This window comes from Anomaloglossus baeobatrachus, chromosome 6 (genome assembly GCF_048569485.1).
Source record: "Anomaloglossus baeobatrachus isolate aAnoBae1 chromosome 6, aAnoBae1.hap1, whole genome shotgun sequence".
Lineage (NCBI taxonomy): Eukaryota > Metazoa > Chordata > Amphibia > Anura > Aromobatidae > Anomaloglossus > Anomaloglossus baeobatrachus.
The window spans coordinates 324262655-324282246 of NC_134358.1; positions in this window are offsets into that span (position 1 = coordinate 324262655).

Below are 19592 nucleotides of genomic sequence, written 5' to 3' on the forward strand. Positions count from 1 at the left end.
ACTGAGAAACAACAGAGGCTTAGCCTTATATGCCTTTAGTAACTATAAGGTCATGGAGAATAATCCAAGATAGAATAGCAGCTTAGCCTCACATGCTTTTAGTAACAATATAACCATACAAAATGATCCACTGAGATACAGCACAATATATAAGGAGCTGTGGACAAACAAGCACAATAAGGTCTTATCCAGAAAACATGCAATAGTGTTGTGTAGGATGGTCACTCACCTTGTTTGGTTGTGTCACACCTGAAGTCAGCCTCTGCACCACGAGCCTTAAGGCGAGAAAAGATGCAAATGAACCAGAAATCATCACTTCTGCATTATTTGCCCACTCCTGGCTTTTTGTTTTCTGCAGGTGTTCGCACCAAACTGCACATTATTAATATTCCCTGGTTATCACGTTTTTGCAGCATTTTTTATTGCTTTTCCTATGATGCATTTTTAGTGCAGATGTAAAGCCATATTTAATGTTTTTATAGTACAGAACAGCTTTAATTCTGCACTTAAAAATGAACGGATGTTTTTTACATCCGCTTTTCAGGCTCCACATACAGTGAGGAAAATAAGTATTTGATACACTGTCGATTTTGCAAGTTTTCCCACCTACAAACAATGGAGAGGTCTGTCATTTTTATGGTTGGTACACTTCAATTGTGACAGACAGAATCCAAAAAAATCCAGAAAATCACATTATATGATTTTAAAATAATTAATTTGCAGTTTATTGCATAAAATATGTATTTGATGCAATAGAAGAACTACTTAATAGAAGAATAACTTAATATTCAGTACAGATACAGGTAAAATATATCTTTGAACCGTGTTAGCCAGGAGAGATAAAAAATTGTTTAAAAGAACTGAGATTCCTCAATAGTTGATATCTTTTAATGGCTAACTGAAAAGATGGTAATTAGTGATGAGCGAGTATGCTTGTTACTACTCGGTACTCGCACGAGTATCGCTGTACTCGGGCTACTCGGCGGGGACCGAGTAATCTCGCGATACTCGTGCTATACTCGTGGTCTTCATCCCTGCATGTTGGCGCTCTTTTGAGAGCCAGCCCTCATGCAGGGATTGGCTGGCAGACCACTGCAATGTCACAGCCCTGTTAGTTGTGGAATTGCAGTGATTGGCCGGCCTGCACAGCGTGACCGAGCCTTTATACTGGCGGGCGCGCTGTGCTCTGCACACAGCCATCCAGACAGTCAGTGCAGGGAGAGTGTTGCTGCTTCAGGGAAAGGTTTGCGGCCCTTTATAGTTATTTCCGTAGCAGGGCTGCAAACAGTGTGACCAGAAGTCTTTCTCAGGACTATTATAGTTGTATACAGGCAGGCAGGGTATAGCCAGGTCGGAGTACAGTAGCAGAGTCCTTCTCAGGACTATTGTTGCTGTATACAGGCAGGGTATAGCCAGGTCGGAATACAGGCTAGTGACCAGAAGAGTCCTTGTCAGGACTATTGTAGCAGTATACAGGCAGGCAGGCAGGGTATATAGCCATTCCTAGTGGTGACCGTATACCAGCCTTCATCATATCTGGGGCTGGTGTACACATGTCACGCTCCCGATGTCCCAGCAGCCCTCCTTACCCACTGAGCCGGTTCCTGCATCGCACCACCGCTCCATACCCACTGATCCAGTCGTACCTGCATTGCACCACCGCTCTGTACCCACTGATCCAGTCGCACCTGCATTGCACCACCGCTCTGTACCCACTGATCCAGTCGCACCTGCATCGCACCACCGCTCCATACCCACTGATCCGGCCTCACCGTCATTGCACTGCTCCTTACCCACTGATCCACTCCACGTGTCCACCGGTCATGGCTGCCGCTCCCGCTCGTGCTCTCCTGTGTCCTGGTCTCATGAGTCTGACTCTGAGTATTAGCCTCATGCCTCTGTATAGGACCAGGCCGCGCCCACTCTCCTGGTTTTATGGGCCCAGCACACCTGAAGCAGGAAGTGACCTACGGCTGTGCTGGATATATAAGACTTGCCCTTCCATAGGGGCGTTGCCTGATCAACGTGTCTGGAAGCTTTGTCTTTTGAGCTAGGTGCTCAGGCCCCCTGGTGCCGTGTCCTGTAGACTCCTTGTCTTTGCTCCCTGGTACCTGTGCCTGTTTCCTTACCGTCCTGAAGAACTCTGTGACTCTGCTGACCTGGTTATACCTGTCCCTGCCACGCCAGTGCTCCGGCTGCCGTGTACCCTGCCCCCCGGTGGGATACTCGGTCCAGTGGATCCACCTCCTGGGCCCATCAGTCCTCCCGGTCCTGACAGTTTGATCAGGCCATGGATCCCGCTGGAGCACAAACATCTGAGCTGGCCGAACTACGCCAGGAACTGGTGCAACAGTGTGACACCTTACACCGGATGCTGAAATTCCTGGCGTCCATGGACCACCGGTTATATACACTGCAGACCGCTGCCTCGTCTGAGTCCACGCAGCAACCAGTCTCCGGCTCCGAACCAGTTTCCGCCACGGCCTCGCAACTTCGCCTCGCTGCTCCGCCTCGCTATGCAGCGGATCCCAAGTCCTGCCGCGGCTTCTTGAATCAGTGCTCCCTGCATTTCAAGTTGCTTCCTCATTTGTTTGTCTCAGACCAGGCTAAAGTGGCGTTCCTGATGTCACACTTGGAAGGCGAAGCTCTAGCCTGGATTAACCCCCTGTGGGAGAATGAGGATCCAATGACCACTAACATCCGGGAATTCTTGCACGCTTTCCGAAGTACATTCGATGAACCCGGACGTACCACCACAGTGACCTCTTCGCTCCTCCGGCTACGCCAAGGGACCCTGACCGTCGGCCAATACGCCATCCAGTTCCGCACGCTCGCCTCTGAGCTGGGCTGGAACAATGAGGCCTTGACGGCGGCCTTTTGGGAAGGACTCTCTGGCCGCGTCAAAGACGAGCTTGCTGGCCGTGACGTTCCACGCACCTTGGACGCTTTAATATCCTTAGCCACCCGGATTTACCTCCGTTTCCAGGAACGAACCAAAGAGGTATTCCGGGAGAAGCGACCACCCCGTCACGCCTTGTCCCCGCAGAGGCCTACCGCTCCTTTGCCCCTGCCTTCCTGTGACATGTTTCCGGAACCCATGCAAATCGACCGACTGAACCAAGCCAAGCAACGCCGTGCAGAACGGCTCGCCCTGGGCCTGTGCTTCTATTGTGGAGACGGGTCACACATGCTTCGGACATGCCCTGAGAAACCTGGTAGACCCCCGGCCCAAGGGATGGTGGGAACCGCTACCCTGGGCACCGGAATCCCCTCCGTTCCACTTACACAGACTGTCCAGGTGACGACGAAGAAGACCAGGTTCACAGCAGAGGCCCACATTGATTCTGGGGCAGCGGCTAATTTCATACACCAGTCTGCAGTGGACCAATACCAGGTACCTGTGATCCCGCTTGCCAAGCCCCTCTGGTTCGCCTCCGTGGACGGCAAACTGCTATACGAACCTGTCCGATATACCACTGAACCAGTGAGACTCCAGGTTGGCACTGTGCATACTGAGACCATCACCTTCTATGTGATCCCGAGGATGGCTCCTGAGCTCCTGTTGGGCCTACCCTGGCTTCAACTCCATGACCCTGCCATTAGTTGGCACTCTGGCGCTATTACTCGCTGGGGGTCCTGGTGTCATGACCACTGCCTACAGCCCGTTCCTCGGCCCCTGTCACCTGAACCTGCTATGCCGCTGGAAGAAGAAGAGGCGACGACGCAGTCCAGCGGTGTACCACAGCTCCTGGCACTTGTGCCTGTGGTGCCACCGGACCCAGAAGCAGAGTCGACGCAGTCCAGCGTCGTGCCACCATCCCTGGCACTTGAGACTTTGATGCCCCCTGCTACTGAGGATGACACACTATCCTGTACCCGGTCCGAGACGCCCGAACCGGTCGCCCACGACTCCAGTCCTGCTTCTGACTGTCTTCCCCTATCCGTTGCCTCCGTTGCCGCTGACTTGGGTTCTCCAATACGGGACATAGTGGCCATGAAAACGGTCCGGGGTAGGCAGTCCTTCCTGGTCGATTGGGTGGATTGCGGTCCCGAGGCTCGGTCCTGGTTGTCCCGGAAGTACGTTGCTGCCCCTCTTCGGCGCGCCTACATGTCCCGGCCGCGGGGAGGGGGGCTTCAAGGGGGGGGTACTGTCACGCTCCCGATGTCCCAGCAGCCCTCCTTACCCACTGAGCCGGTTCCTGCATCGCACCACCGCTCCATACCCACTGATCCAGTCGTACCTGCATTGCACCACCGCTCTGTACCCACTGATCCAGTCGCACCTGCATTGCACCACCGCTCTGTACCCACTGATCCAGTCGCACCTGCATCGCACCACCGCTCCGTACCCACTGATCCGGCCTCACCGTCATTGCACTGCTCCTTACCCACTGATCCACTCCACGTGTCCACCGGTCATGGCTGCCGCTCCCGCTCGTGCTCTCCTGTGTCCTGGTCTCATGAGTCTGACTCTGAGTATTAGCCTCATGCCTCTGTATAGGACCAGGCCGCGCCCACTCTCCTGGTTTTATGGGCCCAGCACACCTGAAGCAGGAAGTGACCTACGGCTGTGCTGGATATATAAGACTTGCCCTTCCATAGGGGCGTTGCCTGATCAACGTGTCTGGAAGCTTTGTCTTTTGAGCTAGGTGCTCAGGCCCCCTGGTGCCGTGTCCTGTAGACTCCTTGTCTTTGCTCCCTGGTACCTGTGCCTGTTTCCTTACCGTCCTGAAGAACTCTGTGACTCTGCTGACCTGGTTATACCTGTCCCTGCCACGCCAGTGCTCCGGCTGCCGTGTACCCTGCCCCCCGGTGGGATACTCGGTCCAGTGGATCCACCTCCTGGGCCCATCAGTCCTCCCGGTCCTGACAACACAGTCTAAAACAGTCCTGATAGTGTCAGACTTCTCAGCAATTGTCGCTCCTAAAAACCTGTTAGGTTCTTAGTGCGTCCGTGCTTGCATTTAAAAACCGCACGTGTGTGACTGTCGGTGGCAGCGTACAGGTGCACGTTTTGCACAAACTATTATATAACGCACAAGTCTAGTGTATAATACACGTCAGTCAGCAGTGTCTGATAGTGTCAGACTTCTCAGTAATTGTCGCTCCTAAAAACCTGTTAGGTTCTTAGTGCGCCCGTGCTTGCATTTAAAAACCGCACGTGTGTGCCTGTCGGTGGCAGCGTACAGGTGCACGTTTTGCACAAACTATTATATAACGCACAAGTCTAGTGTATAATAGACATCAGTCAGCAGTGTCTGATAGTGTCAGACTTCTCAGTAATTGTCACTCCTAAAAACCTGTTAGGTTCTTAGTGCGTCCGTGCTTGCATTTAAAAACCGCACGTGTGTGCCTGTCGGTGGCAGCGTACAGGTGCACTTGTGTGCGTTTTGCACAAACTTGGATATAACGCACAAGTCTAGTGAATACACGTCAGCACAGCATTGCAAAATGCGCAAGGGCGTTGGCAACGAACAAAGGAAGTGGACGTGATGGTGGTGCAGGCAGAGGCCGAGGTCGTGGGCAAGCTCTAATTTCGCCACAACAAAGGGCCACATCTAGTCGCTCACACGTCCTGTCCCAAATTCTTGGGGACCGCAGCAGTACACCGCTCTTGAACCAAGACCAGTGTCAACAGGTTGTTAGTTGGATAGCGGATAATGCTTCCAGTCAGATTGGTACCACCACAAACACTCTGTCTTCCACACGGTCAAGTGTCAGTAGCCGTGATACTGCACCGCACATTTCAGAACCTGATCCTCCTTCCTACCACAAGGCTGAGTACACGTCCTCGGACATTACTGATCCCACACTTGGACACTCGGAAGAGCTGTTCACGTTTCCATTCGCACATTCTGGCCTCTCGCCAGCTCATGTTGAAGTGGGTCATGAGGAGATCGTATGTACAGATGCCCAAATATTTGAGCAGCCACGTTCTCACGAAGTTGGCAACGTGTTTCAACAAGGGGTGGACGATGATGAGACACAATTGGCAGGAAGTCAGGAGGAGGAGCAGGGTGCGGAAGAGGAAGACGACGTGGTGGATGATCCAGTAACTGACCCAACCTGGCAGGAGGATATGCAGAGCGAGGACAGCAGTGCACAGGGGGAGGGAGGCGTAGCATCCCAACAGGCAGTAAGAAGCAGGGTGGTGGCTCCAGGCAGAAGTCAGGCAACCGTTCCCCGGAACAACAACACGACACAAGGTGCCTGTACAAATGTTATGTCTTCCCGAGTCTGGCAGTTTTTTAAGTTGGCTCCAGATGATTCTAAAAAGGCCATTTGCAGCACCTGCCGTGCCAGCATCAGCAGGGGTACCAAAACTAGCAGCCTGACCACCACCAGCATGATCAGGCACATGTCAGCCAAGCACCCGACTTTGTGGGAAGTACAACAGAGTCGAGGAGCAGTGCTTGCTGATGTCACTGCTACGTCTTTGCTTGTTGTGCATGCGAGCCAATCCCCTGTCCATGCTGCCTGTGAACAAGCCTCCTCCGGTCCTGCACCTGCAGTTGCCTACGCAGAAAGAACACCATCATCAAGCACGTCCTTGTCCCAGCGCAGCATTCAGTTATCCATTCAGCAAACCTTGGAACACAGGCGAAAATACACTGCCAACGCCCCACATGCCACAGTTCTAAATGCTAACATTTCGCGACTGCTTGCGCTGGAAATGTTGCCTTTTAGGCTGGTGGAGACAGAAGCATTCCGCGACCTGATGGCGGCAGCTGTCCCACGTTACTCGGTCCCCAGCCGCCACTATTTCTCCCGGTGTGCCGTCCCCGCATTGCATAACCACGTGTCACAAAACATCACACGTAACCTGAACAACGCTGTTTCACCCAAAGTCCACCTAACCACAGACACGTGGACATGTGCTTGTGGGCAAGGCCGCTACATCTCGTTGATGGCACACTAGGTTAATATTGTGGAAGCTGGGACCCAGTCTGAGTGAGGGACGGAACACGTCCTTCCCACACCAAGGTTTGCAGGCCCTACCTCAGTCAGGGTTTCACCCACACTCTACAGCTCCGGAATGTCATGCTCTTCAGCCTCCTCCTCCTCCTGCGCATCCTCATCCACTTTACCCTCCACACCAGTCCCAAGCTGGAAGCACTGCAGCACTGCCTCGGCGAAGCGGCAACAGGCTGTGCTGAAGCTAATCTGCATAGGTGACAAACCCCACAATGCAGAAGAGGTGTGGACAGCTCTGAAACAGCAGGCAGATCACTGGCTCACACCTCTGAACCTAAAGCCAGGAAAGGTCGTGTGTGACAATGGCCGGAACCTGGTGGCGGCTTTGAGGCGAGGCCAGCTGACACATGTTCCATGTGTGGCCCATGTGCTCAACCTCGTGGTTCAGCGGTTTCTAAAGTCATACCCAGAGCTGTCTGATCTGCTGGTAAAAGTTCGCCGCCTGTCTGCACATTTTCAAAAGTCACCTACTGCTTCAGCCGGCCTTGCCGGCTTTCAGCGCCGTTTGCATCTTCTGGCTCACAGACTGGTGTGTGATGTCCCCACGCATTGGAATTCAACTCTGCACATGTTGGTCAGGATATGTGAGCAGAAAAGGGCAGTTGTTGAGTACCTGCATCACCTAAGCCGTCGGGAAATGGGTCAAACTCCACACATAACACCTGAGGAGTGGAGATGGATGTCCGACCTATGTACCATCCTCCAAAACTTTGAGGACTCCGGTGATGACGCCATTATTAGCGTCACCATACCGCTTCTCTGCCTTCTAAAACGGTCTCTGCTCAAAAACAAACATGATGCATTGCAGGCGGAGCGCGATGAGTTGGAGCAAGAAACAGTAGTGGGTGTGGGTGATAACACACAGCCCAGCCTCGTCTCATCACAACGTGCAGTGGAGGACTATGACGAGGAGGAGGATGAAGACATGGAGCAACTCTCCGGCCAAATTGAGGATATGACATGCACACCAGTCATATCCTCGGTTCAGCGTGGCTGGCCAGAGGACAGGGTAGATGAGGAGGAGGAGGAGGAGGACAGCATGTTCAGTCATCGTGTTAGGAGGTCAGGATACTGAAGTACTGGCTGTTAAGAGTGTGGCGCACATGGCTGACTTTATGGTAAGCTGCCTGTCTCGTGACCCTCGCGTTAAGAACATCTTGGCCGACAATCATTACTGGTTGGTAACACTGTTAGACCCACGCTACAAGGAGAACTTTATGTCTCTTATTCCCGAGGCGGAGAGGTCAGCCAAAATGCAGCAGTTCCAGAAGGCCATAGTCACGGAAGTAGGCAAAGCATTCCCCTCACAAAACGTTAGCGGCATAGGTCAGGAATCAGTGGACAACCAAGGGGTACAGTCGAGAGGGGCACAAGTCCAATCCGCCAGAGGTAGGGGAACAGTCTTTAAGATGTGGGACAGTTTTCTCAGCCCCTCACGTACCACAGCCCCTGAGGTGCGGGGTAGTGCCACAAGAAATCCTAAGTTTGCCCAGATGCTCAAGGAGTACCTTGCAGATCGAACAACTGTACTCCGACATTCCTCTGTGCCTTACAATTATTGGGTATCCAAGGTGGACACGTGGCATGAATTGGCTCTCTACGCCTTGGAAGTCCTGGCCTGCCCTGCCGCTAGCGTTTTGTCAGAGCGTGTTTTTAGTGCCGCAGGTGGAATCATTACAGATAAACGCACCCGCCTGTCAACTGAAAATGCTGACAGGCTGACTCTGATCAAGATGAATAAGGGTTGGATTGGGCCAGACTTCACCACACCAGCAGCAAATGAGAGCGGAATTTAAAGTTTGTAACGGGAATTTGCCATGTACCTCCACTCACCCATGGGTACACACTTCTGGACTTTGGATAATCGCTGGACTGCTCCTCCTTCTCCTCATGCGCCACCATGATGACCGTTACAATAGTTAGGCCTTTGTTTCAGGTATACCCCCAGTGGTAAATTTTTTCGCCCATTCTTTCAGAATGGACATTACAACGACAGAAGACCCACTCCTTTGCAATGGGAACAATGTTTTGAGGCCCTCATGCACGTCTCTATCCAGGGACAATGTGGAGCCTCCCAATTTTTGGCTGCCCTGCCTAAGGGGCACTTTGCACACTACGACATCGCAGGCCGATGCTGCGATGCCGAGTGCGATAGTGCCCGCCCCCGTCGCTTCAGCGATATGTGGTGATAGCTGGCGTAGCGAAAGTTATCGCTACGCCAGCTTCACACACACACTCACCTGCCGTGCGACGTCCCTGTGGCCGTCGGCCCGCCTCCTTGTTAAGGGGGCGGGTCGTGCGGCGTCACTGCGACGTCACACGGCAGCCGGCCAATCAGAGCGGAGGGGCGGAGATGAGCAGGATGTAAACATCCTGCCCACCTCCTTCCTTCCGCATATCCTACGGAAGCCGCAGTGAGGCCGGTAGGAGACGTTCCTCGCTCCTGCGACTTCACACACAGCGATGTGTGCTGCCGCAGGAGCGAGGCACAACATCGGACCGTCGCGTCAGTGTAATCATGGATTACGCCGACGCTGCACCGATGATACGATTACGACGCTTTTGCGGTCGTTAATCGTATCATCCAGCCTTTACACACTGCGATGTCGCATGCGATGCCGGAAGTGCGTCATTTTCAATTTGACCCCACCGACATCGCACCTGCGATGTCGCAGTGTGCAAAGTGCCCCTAAGGGCTATACTACAATAGACCCACTTCCTGACAATGGACACTTCAGGTTTACAGGCCCTCATGCACGTCTCTATCCAGGGACAATGTGGAGCCTCCCAATTTTTGGCTGCCCTGCCTAAAAGCTATACTACAATAGACCCACTTCCTGACAATGGACACTTCAGGTTTACAGGCCCTCATGCACGTCTCTATCCAGGGACAATGTGGAGCCTCCCAATTTTTGGCTGCCCTGCCTAAGGGCTATACTGCAATAGACCCACTTCCTGACAATGGACACTTCAGGTTTACAGGCCCTCATGCACGTCTCTATCCAGGGACAATGTGGAGCCTCCCAATTTTTGGCTGCCCTGCCTAAGGGCTATACTACAATAGACCCACTTCCTGACAATGGACACTTCAGGTTTACAGGCCCTCGTGCACGTCTCTATCCAGGGACAATGTGGAGCCTCCCAATTTTTGGCTGCCCTGCCTAAGGGCTATACTACAATAGACCCACTTCCTGACAATGGACACTTCAGGTTTACAGGCCCTCATGCACGTCTCTATCCAGGGACAATGTGGAGCCTCCCAATTTTTGGCTGCCCTGCCTAAAAGCTATACTACAATAGACCCACTTCCTGACAATGGACACTTCAGGTTTACAGGCCCTCATGCACGTCTCTATCCAGGGACAATGTGGAGCCTCCCAATTTTTGGCTGCCCTGCCTAAGGGCTATACTGCAATAGACCCACTTCCTGACAATGGACACTTCAGGTTTACAGGCCCTCATGCACGTCTCTATCCAGGGACAATGTGGAGCCTCCCAATTTTTGGCTGCCCTGCCTAAGGGCTATACTACAATAGACCCACTTCCTGACAATGGACACTTCAGGTTTACAGGCCCTCGTGCACGTCTCTATCCAGGGACAATGTGGAGCCTCCCAATTTTTGGCTGCCCTGCCTAAGGGCTATACTACAATAGACCCACTTCCTGACAATGGACACTTCAGGTTTAAAGGCCCTCATGCACGTCTCTATCCAGGGACAATGTGGAGCCTCCCAATTTTTGGCTGCCCTGCCTAAGGGCTATACTACAATAGACCCACTTCCTGACAATGGACACTTCAGGTTTACAGGCCCTCATGCACGTCTCTATCCAGGGACAATGTGGAGCTTCCCAATTTTTGGCTGCCCTGCCTAAGGGCTATACTACAATAGACCCACTTCCTGACAATGGGCACTTCAGGTTTACAGGCCCTCATGCACGTCTCTGTCCAGGGACAATGTGGAGCCTCCCAATTTTTGGCTGCCCTGCCTAAGGGCTATACTACAATAGACCCACTTCCTGACAATGGACACTTCAGGTTTACAGGCCCTCATGCACGTCTCTATCCAGGGACAATGTGAAGCCTCCCAATTTTTGGCTGCCCTGCCTAAGGGCTATACTACAATAGACCCACTTCCTGACAATGGACACTTCAGGTTTACAGGCTATTATGCACGTCTCTATCCAGGGACAACGTGGAGCCTCCCAATTTTTGGCTGCCCTGCCAAAGGGCTATACTACAATAGACCCACTTCCTTACAATGGGCACTTCAGGGTTACAGGCCCTCATGCACGTCTCTATCCAGGGACAATGTGGAGCCTCCCAATTTTTGGCTGCCCTGCCAAAGGGCTATACTACAATAGACCCACTTCCTCAAAATGGGCACATTAGACTCAAGAGGCCTTCATGTACGTCTCTTCTCAGGGACATCGAAGTGCCACACAATGTTTTCAAGTAAAATCTTTCATGTAATCTCCAAAAGTAACATACACCAGCTCTATCTCACTATTGGGTATGTGCCCTTAACATTTCCGCCATGAAAATTCATTTTGGTGTCATTTTTGAAGGTTTTCTGGTGAGTGCGTAAAAATGGCGTAAAACGCGGACAAAATTGTTCACAGCTGTGACTTTTGAGTGATAAATGCTTCAAGGGGTCTTCCCCATGCTGTTGCCATGTCATTTGAGCACTCTTCTGAGACTTTTGTGATATTTTTAGGGTTTCTACATGCTGCCGGGGGTCATTTCATAAAAATACTCGGGTCTCCCATAGGATAACATTGGGCTCGGTGCTCGGGCCGAGTACACGAGTATCTTGGGATGCTCGGCCCGAGCCTCGAGCACCCGAGCTTTTTAGTTCTCGCTCATCACTAATGGTAATATTTGCCAGCTTTCGAGACTACTCAGGTCTCTTCATCAGGCATGGTATAACACAAAATCTGAAGAGTCACATATTTATACACAACAGGACATAGAATAGTGCAGTAAAAAAACAAAACAAAAAAAAACTGCACTATTCTATGTCCTGTTGTGTATAAATATGTGACTCTTCAGATTTTGTGTTATACCATGCCTGATGAAGAGACCTGAGTAGTCTCGAAAGCTTGCAATTATTACCATCTTTTCAGTTAGCCATTAAAAGGTATCAACCACTGAGGACTTTCAGTTCTTTAAAACAATTTTTTTATTCAGTACAGAATTCTTTGTTTGCAATTACAGAGGTCAGACATTTCCTGTAGTTCCTGACCAAATTTTCACATACTGCAACAGGGAATTTGGCCCACTCACCGATACAGTTCCAACTCCCTCCAAAGATTTTCTATTGAGATCAGGTCTGAAGACTGGCTAGGCCACTCCAGGACCTTAAAATACTTCTTACAGAGCCACTCCTTAGTTGCCTTAGCTGTGTGTTTTAGGTCATGGTCATGCTGGAAGACCCAGCCATGACCCATCTTCACCGCTCTTACTGAGGAATAGAGATGAGCGAACCAGCCGTGGTTCGGCTCGAGTTCGGTTCGTCGAACGGAGGTCTCGTTCAAGTTCAGTTCAGCGAACGTTCGACGAACCGAACTCGAACCAATAGCAAATAATGGGAGGCAATCACAAACACATAAAAACGCATTATAAATGTACACATACAGTTAATAAACATTGCCATAACACTTACCGGTCCCCGCGATCCCTCCTGCACTCTGTCTCCTGCCGCTATTCTATCCGATGATCGCTGAATCCTCCCGGTAACCAGCACTGCCAGCAGTGATTCAGGACCTATCGTGACGTCAAAATAGCCATGTGACCAGTCACGTGGCTATTATCTCATTGGCTAAAGACTGGTCACATGACTATGACGCGTCATGTAGGACCTGTCATTGCACTCTCCGGTACACGGTGCACATTTGTGTATCGCCGTGTACCGGCGACATGCTCTAGCACACGGTCGACTCCCCGTTCCGTTAGGGACCGGCTGACACAGCCGGTCATTAACGGAGATCACCGTTGCCATAGCAACGCAGTTAGCGGTGACGTCACCGCTAACCGCGGCTCCGGGAATCACATGATCGGAGCCCTGTTGCTATGGTAACGCGTCTGTCAGCGTTACCGCTGTTACCGCCAGCAGCACTGATCTCTCACGGAGTGAAGGCTGCATGCTGCTTCCTGTGAAGCCTTCACGGAGTGAAGGCTGCACGGGAAGCAGCGTCTTCCCCCATGCAGCAGTGATGTAGCAGAGATGCATTTGTTGAACGAGAAAGACAGAAGACCATGGATCGTGGAGGGCTGACAGGGGGTAATAAAGATGGAGTCTCTGATGTGTCTGTGTATTTATTTCTATTAAAGTATTTTTTCTCTGTGTGGTGTTTTTTTTAACCCTTTATTGGAGATTCTTAATGGCCGGGTCAAACGTGCCTGACATTAAGAATCTCTGGCTTAATACTGGCTAGTAAAACAAAGCCAGTATTAACTCATGATTACCCAACAAGCCACCCAGCTCCAGGGCTGTTGGAAGAGTTGGATACAGCGCCAGATGATGGCGCTTCTATGAGAGCGCCATTTTCTGGGGCGGCTGCGGACTGAAATTCACAGCAGAGGCGCCCAGAAACCTCGGGCTAACCTGTGCTGCGGATTCCAATCCCCAGCTGCCTAGTTGTACCTGGCTGGACACAAAAATGGGGCGAAGCCCACGTCATTTGTTTTTTAATTATTTCATGAAATAAGTGAATTAACTAAAAAAAACGGGCTTCCCTATATTTTTGGTTCCCAGCCGGGTACAAATAGGCAACTGGGGGTTGGAGGCAGCCCATGGCTGCCTGCTGTACCTGGCTAGCATAGAAAAATATGGCGAAGCCCACGTCATTTTTTTGGTGGGCAAAAAACGTCTGCATACAGTCCTGGATGGAGTATGCTGAGCATTGTAGTTCTGCAGCTGCTGTCTGCTCTTCTCCATACAGACAGACAGCAGCTGCAGAACAACAAGGCTCAGCATACTCCATCCAGGACTGTATGCAGAAGTTTTTTGCCCCCTGAAAAAATTATGTGGGCTTCGCCATATTTTTGTATGCTAGCCAGGTACAGCAGGCAGGTACGGCTGCCCCCAACCCCCAGTTGCCTATTTGTACCCGGCTGGGAACCAAAAATAAAGGGAAGCACTTTTTTTATTATTTCATGAATTTCATGAAATAATTAGAAAACAAATGACGTAGGCTTCGCTCCATTTTTGTGTCCAGCCAGGTACAACTAGGCAGCTGGGGATTGGAATCCGCAGCACAGGTTGGCCTGAGCTTTCTGGGCCCCACTGCTGCGAATTGCAGTCGGCAGCCGCCTCAGAAAATGGCACTTTCATAGAAGCGCCACCTTCTGGCGCTGTATCCAACTCTTCCAGCACCTGCCTGCTATACCTGGCTAGCATACAAAAATTTGGCGAAGCTCACGTCCTTTTTTTGTAGTTTTTTGGCAAAAAAAATAAAAAATGCTTCCCTGGATTTTCCATTGCCAGTGAAGGTAACACCAAGCAGTGGGGGTTAGCAGCCAGTAGCTGCTTGGATTACCCTTAGCTAGCAATACAAAAAATGCAGCGGGAGCCCATATATATTTTTTTTAATTATTTATTTAAATAACTAAAAACAAAATGGGCTTCCCTGTATTTTGATTGCTGGACATCACAGTGCTGTAAAAATAAATCTTTAAAAAAATGACGTAGCGCTCCGCGGTATTTTTGATTCTCAGCGCAGATAAAGCAGACAGCTATGGGTTGCCACCCCCATCTTTCTGCCGTTACCTTGGTTGGCAATCAAAATACAGGGAAGCCCATTAATTTTTTCTATTTAAAAAACAGTTAAAAAAAAATGACGTTGGGTCCCCCCATTTTTGATAGCCAGCTAGGGTAAAGCAGACGGCTGTAGCCTGAAAACCACAGCTGGCAGCTTTACCGTGGTTGGGGATCCAATGTGGAGGTCCCCCCAGGCTCTTTTTTTATAATTATTTTATAAATATTAATAATTACACAAAAAAAGTAGGGTCCCCCCCAAATTGGATCACCAGACAAGGTAAAGTGGACAGCTGTGGTCTGGTATTCTCAGGGTGGGAAGGTCCATAGTTATTGGGCCTTCACAGCCTAAAAATAGCAGGCCGCAGGCACCCCAGACGTGGCGCATCCACTAGATGCGAAAATCCTGGCGCTTCACCCCAGCTCATCCCGTGCCCTGGTGCAGTGGCAAACGGGGTAATAAATCGGGTTGATACTAGCTGTAAAGTCACCTGAGATCAAGCCCAGCAGTTTGTGATGTCATGGCGTCTATTAGATACCCAACATCATAAACTGTCAGTACTAACAAAAAAAAAATCGACAAAAGAAATTTATTTGAAAAAACAGTCCCCAAAACATTTCTTCTTTCACCAATTTATTGTAAGAAAAAAAATAAAGGGGTCACACGACGACTCTGGGCCGTCTAGAATATGGGGGGGAGACACTCAGGGAACGTATCCCCCATTTTCTAGGAGTGCGGACCCTTCGTGTGAGGAGTGTGGGTGCAATGAATCTGCACTCACTCTCCTCGGGTCCACAGCAGCAGAGTCCATGTCGTAATGGTTGCTACCAAAGCTGCAATGCCCTGCTCATGAGGTAAGGGCATGCCTAATCAGGAGAACTATTCTACATTTCCAAATATTGGTATTTGCTGATATTATTGCTATTCCACCTACTATATATGGGGGATAGGATCTTGGAGATGGAATACCCCTTTAAGTCCAGTTATCCAGCTGAATGAATATTTAACAACAGAGCTCGCTATTTAGATGTGTTTTCTTGTGGCGTATAACGGACTCTCATGTTTGGTAGTCATTCAGCAGGGAAACTATAAAAGCAAATCCCTCCATTTGGAAATGTAGTATATAGCTCTCCTGATCAATTATGTTCCTTACCTCATGAGCAGGGCATTGCAGTAATAATAATAATTTATTCATTTATATAGCGTTATTAATTCCATAGCGCTGTATGTCTTTGGAGTGTGGGAGGAAACCGGAGTACCCGGAGGAAACCCATGCAAACACGGGGAGAACATACAAACTCCTTGCAGATGGTGCCCATGGTGAGAATTGAACCCAGGACCTCAGCGCTGCAAGACTGCAGTGCTAACCACTGAGCCACCGTGCCACCCATTTAGCTTACAGTTGCATAACCACCACTCACTGTGTCTGAACACAGGAAGCTGAGCTGACAGCCGCTCTGTGCATGCGGCAGCGTCTATTGTGAAGGAGAGGGCCGAGGGGGGATCAACGCTGCACAGGTACCGTGGGACACCGGGGAACACCGATGGGGTTATAGGGGGTGACCTGGCAGGGCCTGGAGAGGAGTTTGGTACATGGCACATGCGACAGAAAGCAGAGGAGTAGGGTGAATGCGGCCGGCGCGCTGCTGTGCGCGCGGCCATCTTGGATTTCTGGGAGGGCCTCAGGGGGGGCACTTTGGCGACACCGGGGGACCGGAGGGGATCGGGGAGGAGATTTATCATGTTTGTTTATGCCAGATGGGAGATAAATAATTTTTTACCGGCACTGTCATTTACTGTAACGTGATCATCGGTGTATGGTGTATATCTGTGATCACGTGAGCGGGGACCGGAAAAACCGTCCTGAATTATGATCTCCAGGGTCTCAGCTAGCCCTGAAACCCCGGAGATTTTCTGACGCTGGGGGGGCGCTATTCACTTATTTCTGCCTGCTGTTTATAAACGGCAGACCAGAATAAGGCTACATTCACACAACCGATTCATTTTTGTGGTCTGCAAAAAACAGTCCATTTTTTTTCACGGGTGCATCCGTGTGGCATCCGTTTCCGTTCCGTAGACGGTCCGTATGTCATCTGTTTGTCATCTGTGTGCCTTCCGTTTTTTTTGTGTACTGCAAAAAATTTGAAGGAGGGAAAATACATAAATTTACCCAGGATCCATAGCTTCATCCTACATGAGGCGGTCACATGTTCACTCCAGTGCCATTTTCTACTGCTTTTCACAGCGTAGAGCGCTCTGGTGATTTTCTTTTGCTTGTACACTTCATATCAGTCTTTTCTGTCATTATAATGGCAGAAAGACACATAATGTCCCACTCTCCTGCATTTTGTAATTTTGCACCCTTTGGTGCCTTTCATGTGGCACTAAGGGGTGCTTAGCTTTGTATTTAGCCAAAAAAATGAAAAAAAATGACGTAGGGTTCCCCCTATTTTTGTAGCCAGCTAGGGTAAAGCAGACGGCTGCAGCCTGCAGACCACAGCTGGCAGCCTCACCTTGGCTGGTAATCCAAAACTGAGGGCACCCCACGCTGGTTTTTTAAATTAAATAAATAATTAAAAAAAAACACGTAGGGGTCCCCCCAAAATTGGATCACCAGCCAAGGTAAAGCAGACAGCTGGGGTCTGATATTCTCAGACTAGGGAGGTCCAGGGTTATTGGACTCTCCCCAGCCTAAAAATAGCAGGCCGCAGCCGCCCCAGAAATGGCGCATCCATTAGATGCGCCAATCCTGGTGCTTCGCCCCAGCTCATCCCGTGCCCTGGTGCGGTGGCAAACGGGGTAATATATGGGGTTAATACCAGATGTGTAATGTCACCTGGCATCAAGCCCTGGGGTTGGTGAGGTTAGGCGTCTATCAGATACCCGACATCACCAACCCAGTCAGTAATAAAAAAAAATAGACGGCAAACACATTTTTATTTGAAAAAACACTCCCCAATACATTCCCTCTTTAACCAATTTATTAGAAAGAAAAACAAATCCAGGTCTGCTGTAATCCAAGGGGTTGCCATGACGATCCACACTGTCCCAGTCAATGAAGAGCAGGATGTTCCCCATTGGCTGGGAGAGCAGTGCAGTGACCTGAGCTAACATCAATGGGTCAGCCCAGGTCACTGCAGGGGATGACAAGTGCTGCTGTCAGCGAGGTACATTACCTGCGCTGATCTCCTGCACTGCTGACAGCACCTGTCACTGAGTTCAATGACCGCCGCCTTCACAGCCAAGTATCGCGAGAGGCCCGTGACGTCACCGCTAGTCAGTCTCAGGTCGGAAGCGAGAGAAGGTGATGTGACAAGTGGCGGCCATGGAGGACAGTGACAGCGCTGAGGTCGGGACTTCATTACCGCAGGTAAGCCGAGCGGGACCATGTGTGCAGAGTGCCAGGTGGGCGGAGCCTAGCGGGGCAATGTGTGCAGAGTGCCAGGTGGGCGGAGCCTAGCGGGACCATGTGTGCAGAGTGCCAGGTGGGCAGAGCCTAGCGGGACCATGTGTGCAGAGTGCCAGGTGGGCGGAGTCATGTGTGCTGGCGGCGGAGTGCGAAGTGGGTGGAGCCTAGCGGGGTCATATGGTGCTGAGGATATCAGTGTCGTGGACTGCTTGGCTGGGGACAGGTGAGTGTGTGTGTGTGTGTGTGTACATGCCGCGTGCAGGAAGGGGCGGAGTGAGCTGAGCGGGGAAGTGTGGGCTTCTTGCACGTAACTAGGATAAATATCGGGTTACTAACCAAAGCTCTTTGCTTGGATACCCGATGTTTATCTTGGTTACCAGCTTCTGGCAGCTGCCAGCGATGGCTCCTGCACACTGTAGCTGTAAAAAGCCCTGCTTTTTGCTGCTAGAACCGTTCTCGAACGTAACTGGAACTATCGAGCTTTAGCAAAAAGCTCGAGTTCTAGTTCGATCTAGAACACCCCCCAAAATCACTCGAACCGCGAACTGGAGAACCGCGAACCGCGCTCAACTCTACTGAGGAACAGAGGATGTAGGCCAAAATCTCATGATGCATGATCCCATTCATACTCCTTTTTTAGAGCCGGCATCCCTGTAGGGACGCCGACTTACTGACCGCTGCAGCTGGGGTGCATCCTCACCCACAGCACCATGGACACCCATGTGCTTGTCTGCCTCCCTCTCCCATTGGGGCCTGTGCATGGTGCACAGGCTCTTTAAGAATACACTTAGGGCATGCAAGTGCACAACAGCCATCTTCTTAAAGGCTAGGGGGCGGAGCCTTTATCCCAGGCCTCCCTCCCAGACCTAGCATGCTTTAAATAGTGTCATCCCCGGTGACCCAGCGCCGGCTCTAAGCTTAGCGCTGCTCTGCCTGTGATTGCTGGTCCCTGTAAGTGTTGATCCTGACCTGTTCTTCCTGAGCCCTCGCCCTCTGTCTTTCTCCGTTCCTCGTCCCCACCTACGTTACTCCCTCTAGCTTCGGTTGTTTATCCCCCTCCTACCACCCCTTCTCAGTTGTTCCTCTGGTATTGACCTTGACATAACCCCGACCTCGCTTCTTCTCGTTCCTTCGGTCTTCATCCTCCCCGCTCAGTGTATGACCCAGCCTGCCCAACCATCCCCCACACAGCTTATGGCATCTGCTTTCCGGCTTGTGCAGATAATTACTGCATCAAGCACACACGGCGTGTCCACCTTCTCACTGACTCGGCACTGTCTAGCTTCAGGGCTCCAGCTCCCCCTATATATCTCGTATATATTTTTTGGCACTTATCATATTTTTATACACGATGCAGCCAGGCCCATTAATGTAGGCCTTGCAAACTAGGGTCTCCGTTCCTGAGTGGTGCACTTATACAGTGCTGGGCAACCGGCCTAGTCTAATAGTA